This window comes from Trichomycterus rosablanca, chromosome 6 (genome assembly GCF_030014385.1).
Source record: "Trichomycterus rosablanca isolate fTriRos1 chromosome 6, fTriRos1.hap1, whole genome shotgun sequence".
Classification (NCBI taxonomy): Eukaryota; Metazoa; Chordata; class Actinopteri; order Siluriformes; family Trichomycteridae; genus Trichomycterus; species Trichomycterus rosablanca.
Window position 1 is genome coordinate 6,461,350 of NC_085993.1, and position 8,780 is coordinate 6,470,129.

General features: G+C 40.3%; 1 protein-coding gene and 1 long non-coding RNA gene across 3 annotated transcripts in view; one reads left to right on the forward strand and one right to left on the reverse strand.

Moving 5' to 3' along the window:
- pkn2b (protein kinase N2b) overlaps positions 1-8,780 on the reverse strand; it is a 112,514-nt gene that overhangs the window by 40,210 nt on the left and 63,524 nt on the right. The window lies entirely within an intron of this gene.
- LOC134316833 (uncharacterized) lies at positions 65-6,975 on the forward strand. The gene is made up of 3 exons (XR_010013128.1): positions 65-122; positions 421-473; positions 6,502-6,975. It is a non-coding gene; the product is annotated as an uncharacterized LOC134316833 (long non-coding RNA).

Below are 8,780 nucleotides of genomic sequence, written 5' to 3' on the forward strand. Positions count from 1 at the left end.
AGTGCACACTATATAGGGCACAACGGGCGCTGTAGGTTTGATTCTAACGCACTAAGTAGTACAGCAGTTTGCGGTTTGAGATACGGACTCATTTTACCTCAGAAAACGACCGTTAAACTGAGGTGAAGAAAAATGTTGTTCGTGTTATTATTTATTAATATCTTTAGAACAACTGATTAATTTTAAACAGAAATGATGAATTATTACATATTGGTGCTAAAGAACCGATTATATTTGTTAAAAATTAGAAATTATTATACATTTTTACTCAAAACAGGTTATTTTTGTTTAAAATGATCAACAGATGAACCGTTCAGAATGCATTTACAATGTATGATGTATTTAATGGATCTACTTATTGTCTAGAAGCTTAAACTGTACTTATTTTCTACTAAAGTAGTTTTTTATTTGTTGTTTTAGGTTCAAATCTTACTAAGACCTTCTTAACAAGTCACCTCAGCATTATAAATGCAGTAAGTTCAGCTCATTGGTAATTTGTATAATCAGAAAACTAACATATTCAGCCTTTATTCCCTCAGAGATGAAGAAAAATGTCTGCTGAGCACCCAGCCAGGTTGGTAGCACTGCCATGACTCGATTTGGGCAGTGGTGATCCAGAGATTTGAACTGCTGCCCCACACTTGGAAACTCTGATAAAATCATACAATCGCATCTTTTTCCTTACAAGGTTGCTTAATAGACGCAACATTCGCAAGAAAACTAGGCAAAGTTCTTCACAGATCACTGATCCTTGATAGTGGTGTACAGGGTTGAGGGCACACTTCTATATTTATATCATATTTATGGCATTTAGTATCCGAAGCAATGTACAGTTGAGCTTGAATACAAGACTAAGGGGCCTTGCTAGGGGCTCTACAGTGGCAACTTGAACCAGCAACCTTCTGACCCCTAGTGCAATTCCCTAATCACTGAGGTACAGCTGCCTTGTCTGGTGATGTGAAGCAAAGTACTTGGTAAGCACACACACACACACACACACACACACACACACAATCATTTGTCAGATTAAATCTGACTGAGATCTGCCATTTAGCAGACGCTCTTATCCAGAACGACTTACAGAAGATCTTCCACAGTAGACATTTCCCTACCCTAGTTTAAGTAAACAATGGCCCAATGATACAAATCTGCTGAAACCTTGTTAGAACATTCAGCTCTTCTAGTAGGGTTTGTCTGACATTTACTGAGTTGCATCCACTGATGGTCAGTAACGCGTTACTTAGTAACTAATCTGACCACATTTTTCAGTAACGAGTAATTTAACGCGTTACTATTTCCAATCCAGTAATCAGATTAAAGTTACTTATCCAAGTCCAATCGTGCTTCCTCTCTGTCTATGCCAAACCCTGCCCTGACGGAGGTGATCGAAGCTAACCCGTATCCCCTCCGAAACACGAGCAGCAGCCAGATGCATCTTTGCCACCCACACATCGACGAGTTTGGCGCCATCTAGCGTTGCATGCGGAGAGACACACCCTAAGGGCACCCTCTCCCATCTCTGTGTAAGCGCCTCCAATCGGCCGGCAGAGAACGCAATCGCATCCTGACAGAGAGAGACCCGCATCCGGTTCTTTGTCCCACCCCCCACATGAGCAACCGGCCAATCGTTGCTCATATAGCCACTCAGCTTCGAACCGGTAAAGCAAGGCTGGATTCGATACCATGCTCTTAGAATCCAGCCCTGGTTGCAGCGCGTTTCTTTTTACCGCTGCGCCACCTGAGCGGCGTGCGTTACTATTTTTGTCATTTTCCTTAGTGAAAAGATATTTTTGCTTTCTTCTTGGCATGGGCGGAGCCAGGGGGTGGCCAGTGGTCGCCATGGCCACCATAAAGTAATCTTCGGCCACCCCCCTGGCCCCCCCACCACCGCTTTGCCGGCAATGTTTTTGCGGAAGCATTTCTGCAGGCAGGAGCAGCGCACCTCAGATGAGTAGTTCTTCACCAAAACAGTGCAGTAATACACTCAACATAAACGTCAACCACCAACACCATTACAGAAGTACAGTAGCACTATTTAGTAGTACAACCCCTGGCAAAAATTATGGAATCACCACTCTTGGAAGATGTTCTGTCAATTGTTTAATTTTGTAGAAAAAAAATAAAATCACAGACATGCCACAAAACTATCATTTTTCAAAATGTCAACCTTCTGGCATTAAGAAACAATCAAAAAAAGAAACAAATATAATAGTTGTGGTCAGTCACAATTGCTTTTTTTAGATCAAGTAGAGGAAAAAAATATGGAATCACTCAAATCTGAGGAAAAAATTATGGAATCACTCTGTAATTTGCAGTTTAAAAACAAAACATCTGCAGCAGATAAGATTTGCTAATTTTTCTTCAGTTTAAAAAGAGTGCTTACACCTCGGAGAGCTGTTGCACAAAGCAGATTGTCATGAATCATGGTTCCAACACAAGATATGTCAGTTGAAACAAATGAGAGGATTATAAAACTCCTTCAAAAAGATAAATCATTGTGGAATGTCGCAAAAGATGTTGGTTGTTCCCAGTAAGCTGTGTTTAAAATCTGGACCAAGTACAAACAAAATGGGAAGGTTGTAAAAGGGAAGCATACTGGTAGACCAAGTAAGACATCAAAGGATCAAGATAGAAAACTTAAAGCAATATGTCTTGAAAACAGAAAATGCACAACAAAACAAATGAGAACCAAGTGGCCGGAAAGTGGAGTCAATGTCTGTGACTGAACTGTAAGAAATCACCTAAAAGAAATGGGATTTACATACAGAAAAGCCAAACAAAAGCCACCATTAACACCTAAAAAGAAAAGAACAAGGTTAAAGTAGGCTAAAGAAAAGCAATCGTGGACTGTGGGTGACTGGATAAAAGTGATCTTCAGTGATGAATCGTGAATCTGCATTGGGCAAGGTGATGATGCTGGAACTTTTGTTTGGTGTCTGTCCAATGAAATTTATGAAGATAACTGCCTAAAGAAAACATGTTAATTTCCACAGTTGTTGATGATATGGGCCTGCATGTCGGGTAAAGGCACAGGGGAGATGGTCTTCAATAAATGCCAAAGTCCACATTAAAATTTTGGACGCTTTTCTTATTCCATCAGTTGAAAGGATGTTTGGTGATGATGACTTCATTTTTCAAGATGATAATGCATCTTGCCATAGGGCAAAGGACGTGAAAACTTTCATTCAAGAAAACATATAATGTCAATGGCATGGCCTGCAAATAGTCCGGATCTCAATCCATTTGAAAATCTCTGGTGGAAATTGAAGAAAATGGTCAATGACAAGGTTCCAACCTGCAAAGCTGATCTGGCAACAGCAAGAGACAGTTGAAGGCAGATTGATGAAGAATACTGTTTGTCATTACTTAACTCCATGCCTCAGAGAGTTTAAACCATTATAAAAGCCAGAGGTGGTGCAACAAAGTAATAATGGTGCAGTGTTTTCTAATGATTCCATAATTTTTTCCTCAGATTTGAGTGATTCCATAATTTTTTCCTCAGATTTGAGTGATTCCATATTTTCTTCCTCTACTTGATCTAAAAAAAAGCAATTGTGACTGACCACAACTATTATATTTGTTTCTTTTTTTATTGTTTCTTAATGCCAGAAGGTTGACAGTTTGAGAAATGATAGTTTTGTGGCATGTCTGTGATTTATTTTTTTTCTACAAAATTAAACAATTGAAAGAACATCTTCCAAGAGTGGTGATTACATAATTTTTGCCAGGGGTAGTATTCGTGGCGCGCTTCGAGTAAAAGCGCCAGCTTCTCTGCGCATTCCAGTGTTGCCAGATTGGGCGATTATCCGCCAAATTGGGCGGATTTTGTTGGAAAACAATTTAATAGCAGGTAAATAACACTTCTATTTAAAAGAAAATCTTCCGTTTTAAGAAGCTCCAGCATTGTAGAAGGCTATTAAAAGTATAAACATAGACAACCTGGAAATTGTACCACAGAATGACTTAATCTCTGATCACTCCCTACTAATTTATGAAGTGTCCCTGTCCAATAATATACAGCAACCACATCGTTTAAAATGTAAGCGCACTATTACATCTGCAACTGCAGCAGCGTTCATAAACTGCCTACCAGAATTACCAAATATATCAGCATCGGAACCTAAAGAACTAGATCAGGCAACTCAACACCTAGAGACCGTACTGCGCGCAACCTTAGATAACGTAGCCCCACTCAAAACTAAACTGATTAGGGAGAAAAAACTTGCTCCTTGGTACAATGACCACACATGCGCACTTAAACAAGCAGCACGGAAATTAGAACGCAAGTGGCGTCACACTACACTGGAGGTGTATAAGGTTGCTTGGAAAGATGCTCTAACTGAGTATAAACATGCACTTATAAAAGCTAAATCTTTATGTTATTCATCCCTAATAGAGAAAAATAAAAACAATCCTAGATTCCTTTTTGAGACAGTGTCCAAATTAACTAAAAACGTCAATGAAACTGAATCTAATATACCGCCTGACTGTACCAGCCAGTTTTTACAATTCTTTAATGACAAGATAGAAAAAATACGACTTCAGAGTCAGAGTGTGTCACTTGCCAATGTTAAGTATGGACTCACTCCGAGCAGCATTGGTGATAACAGTGGTGATAATAGTAACGAGTTAATCCAACTAAATTCCTTTAATCCAATCTCCCAAAATGAACTAACTGTGTTGATTAAATCATCGAAGTCATCATCGTGTATACTCGATCCTGTTCCAACTCGTTTACTTAAAGATTTACTCCCAGCTATTGTAGAGCCCCTGCTTACATTAATCAATGCATCCCTTAGCCTTGGATATGTATCTAAATTGTTTAAAAGTGCCGTTATTAAACCCCTGATTAAAAAACCTAATCTTGATCCACATGTTTTATCTAATTATAGGCCAATTTCAAACCTTTCTTTTGTCTCTAAGATATTAGAAAAAGTCGTTTCCAAACAATTATGTTCTTATTTGAATGAAAATTGTATTCATGAAAAATTTCAATCAGGATTTAGACCCAATCATAGTACCGAAACCACATTAATTAGAGTAGTTAACGAGTTGTTAATGTCTTCTGATAATGGATGTGTCTCTTTTCTTGTTCTATTAGATCTTAGTGCAGCGTTTGATACGGTCGATCATAACATTTTACTGGAGAGGCTAGAAAATACAGTAGGTGTTAAAGGACTCGCACTCTCTTGGTTTCAATCATATTTGACTGACCGCTCGCAATTTGTTTATGTAAATAATAAATGCTCGGAAACTACAAAAGTAAAGTGTGGTGTTCCACAGGGGTCGGTACTGGGGCCGCTATTATTTACACTCTATATGCTTCCACTAGGTGAAATTATTCATAAACATGGCATAAACTTTCACTGCTATGCAGATGACACACAGCTGTATATATCAGCCAAACCAAATGATACTGACACAATCAGTAAGATAGAAGATTGTGTAAACGATATAAAAAACTGGATGTCGTGTAATTTTTTTTAACTTAATTCAGATAAAACTGAGGTTTTACTTGTTGGCTCTAAAGCTGCAAGAGACAAGTTGTCTAACCTGGTGCTAAACTTAAACACGTTCTCTGTTACTCCCAGCCCAGATGTAAAAAACTTAGGTGTCACAATAGATTCAGATCTTTCCTTTGATACACACGTTAATAATATTACTAGAGTTGCTTTCTATCATTTGCGTAACATTTCTAAAATAAGAAATATACTATCTGTTAATGACGCCGAAAAACTGATCCATGCGTTTATAACTTCTCGGTTAGATTATTGTAATGCTCTTCTAACTGGATGCTCTGGTAGATCCTTAAACAAACTCCAGTTAGTTCAAAATGCAGCAGCTCGAGTGCTAACTAGAACTAAAAAATTTGATCATATCACTCCTGTTCTATCATCTCTACACTGGCTGCCAGTTAAATTCTGCATTGATTACAAAATACTTTTACTAACCTATAAAGCGCTACATGGTCTGTACCACAGTATCTGAGTGAACTTATTAATCACTACAGCCCAGCGCGTCCACTTCGTTCACAAGATGCAGGGTTACTTATAGTTCCTAAAATTAAAAAGACCACAGCTGGTGGAAGAGCGTTTTCTTACAAAGCTCCACAACTTTGGAATAATCTTCCTGCCTCTGTTCGGGATTCGGACACAGTCTCAATGTTTAGGTCTAGACTAAAACATATTTATTTTCTCAGGCTTTTGATTAATATAGACAAAGGCGCAGAGCTTGGGGGTTCTTGGTCATAGAAACTTGTGGTGATCAGGGATGTTGGGTTGCTGTCGTTCTGCCTCTCCTGTCCGATCACTCAGGTTTGATGACGGTGGGGAGGTGGGCGCTGATGTCCTGTGAAAGCCTTCATGACCTTGTTACCTGCTCGCTCTCCCTTTTAGTTATGCTGTAATAATTAGGGCTGCCGGAGTCTAAAACTCTCTGTAAAACTGTTACTCAACTAGCATTGTACATTATTAACTACAGTTTCTGTTGTTTTACCCCGAGGTCCTTCTTATGGAAACCTGTTTACCCACCGAGGTTAAGGAATGAAGTCGAGACTGCCGTGCCAACAGCGCTGCTCCTGCCGGATGTGACGGAACCTGCCGTGTTTGCACCAAGAATGTCAAGATCTCACTACAGACTTTATTACAGACTGGAGTGAATAATAATAATTATTATTTATTTATTTATTTTATTTTGCTAGTTATAACTTTTAGATCATTTAATTCTGTGTTTGTATGCTTTGTGTAAATCGTGTATTTATTTAAAGTATCCTCCAGACCACCCAAGAAGGATGGGCCCTGCTGAGTCTGGTTCCTCTCAAGGTTTCTTCCTGTAAATTTTAAGGGAGTTTTTCCTTGCCACTGTCGCCCTTGGCGGCTCAACAGGGTTTTTTGTATCTGTTGGTCCTGGATTCTATAAAGTTGCTTTGAGACAATGTGTATTGTAAAATGCGCTATATAAATACATTTGAATTGACTTGACTCTCCTTGTATGAACCCAAGGGGATAGCTCAGTGGTTAAGGTACTAGACTGTAACAACGATTGGCTGTTGTTCATAGCGTTTGGGGCAAGTCGGACCATGGGTCCTCAAAACTGGTGCAGTTACAACCCCTGCTGGCTGATTGATGGCACCTGCACAGGGCTGAGGACTGATGCTGATCAGGGTGTGGCTCTTCGTGCAGAGTGCTGATCGGTATATATGAACTCGACTCATGCGGGTGAAAAATGCGGTCTGTACTGAGCACGTGTCGGAGGGGGCATGTGTCAGTTGCCAGCCGCAGAGGGTTGAATCAGTGGAGGACGCAATCGGGGTGATTGGACACGACTAGATTAGGGGAGAAAATGGGGGGGGGGGGGTATTAGACTAGTAATCAACCAAGCAAGGCCCTTAACACCCCTTAACCCTCAATTGCTCAAGAAACTGTAAGTTGCTTTGGATAAAAGCGTTCGCTAATTGCCGAAAATGTAAATGTCTGGTGCGGGTGAAAAGAAGTGGTCAGCTAGTGGCTAGTGTCTGAGTGGTCAGGAATGTAAGTCTACAGCAGGGGAGGGGAAATGCCATCAGGGAACTGGATATGACTAGATTTGGAGGATAACTGGGGGGGGGGGGGAGTCATAAAAAATAAAGAAATGTAAATGTTTACCATAAAGTAGAAGTATGGGCAGTGATAGCTCAGTGGTTAAGGTACTGGACTAGTAATCAAAAGGTTCCCGGTTCAAGCCCCACCACCGCCAAGTTGCCACTGTTGGGCCCCTGAGCAAGGTCCTTAACCCTCAATTGCTCAAAATCAGAACATCTGAAATCAGAGCTGTAGAAATGTTTTAAAGGTATTTATTAATATTCAGAATGACTGAACAACAGACTCAAGACAGTGATGCAATTTATCATAAATGTAGGAAGTGAATTGTCAGGTGGAGGCTGAAGGTGACCCTAGTGTTTTCTTGATGTTCTATTCCGACCGTCATTGGAGGTTGAACTGTACATCGAATTTGTATTTTGTTGTTGTTGCAGCAGCAGCAGAAGAAGAAGTCTTTCAAATAGTGTTTTTACAGCTGTTAAGAACCTGGAGGTTCTGATGTTCTGAGGTCCAGGGAGTTGATGAAACAGTGGTTGTGGCAATTGCTGGTTGTGAGGCAGAGTAGGACGAGCTGAAATAAAAAGCACCACAGAGATTGTCAGTGGTTTTAATCTTTTTGATGTTGTATATTTGCTATACTTTATATGCTTGTGTTCTAGTTTGTTTGGGTACCTGGGTGTGGTTTGGGTTAAGGCCTCTTCTTCAGACCTTTTGGATGTGGGATGGATGGATGGAAATCCTCAAGAGAAAAGGAATTAATGGGTTTCGTGGAATGTGCATGACTATCAGGTTCATGAAATCTACCAGCTCCTACATGTCTTCTGTGTCCACCACCTTTAGTACATGGTACAATCTCAGGCTCTCTAATATGACTTAATTCAGAGTCTGTGCTTACTGCAACAGTTGTTTGTGTAGTGCCTGGTTTAGCAGATATAGTGTGATCAAAAAAAGGGCGACTAGTACCAGGTGCAACTGCTGTGCCTGTTCCAGAGGCTGTGACTGGACCTGTGTGACCTGTTGGTGTTGGTTGCGGAGTGCCTGGTTCACCAGCTTTATGTGGGTTCATCAACTGGACCACCAGTACCAGGTACAACTGCTATGCCTGTTCCAGGGCTGTGACAGGACCTGTTGGTGTTGGTTGTGGAGTATCTGTCTCGCGTGTGTATCTCTCATCTATCAATAAAATGTTCTTTTAAACCCACA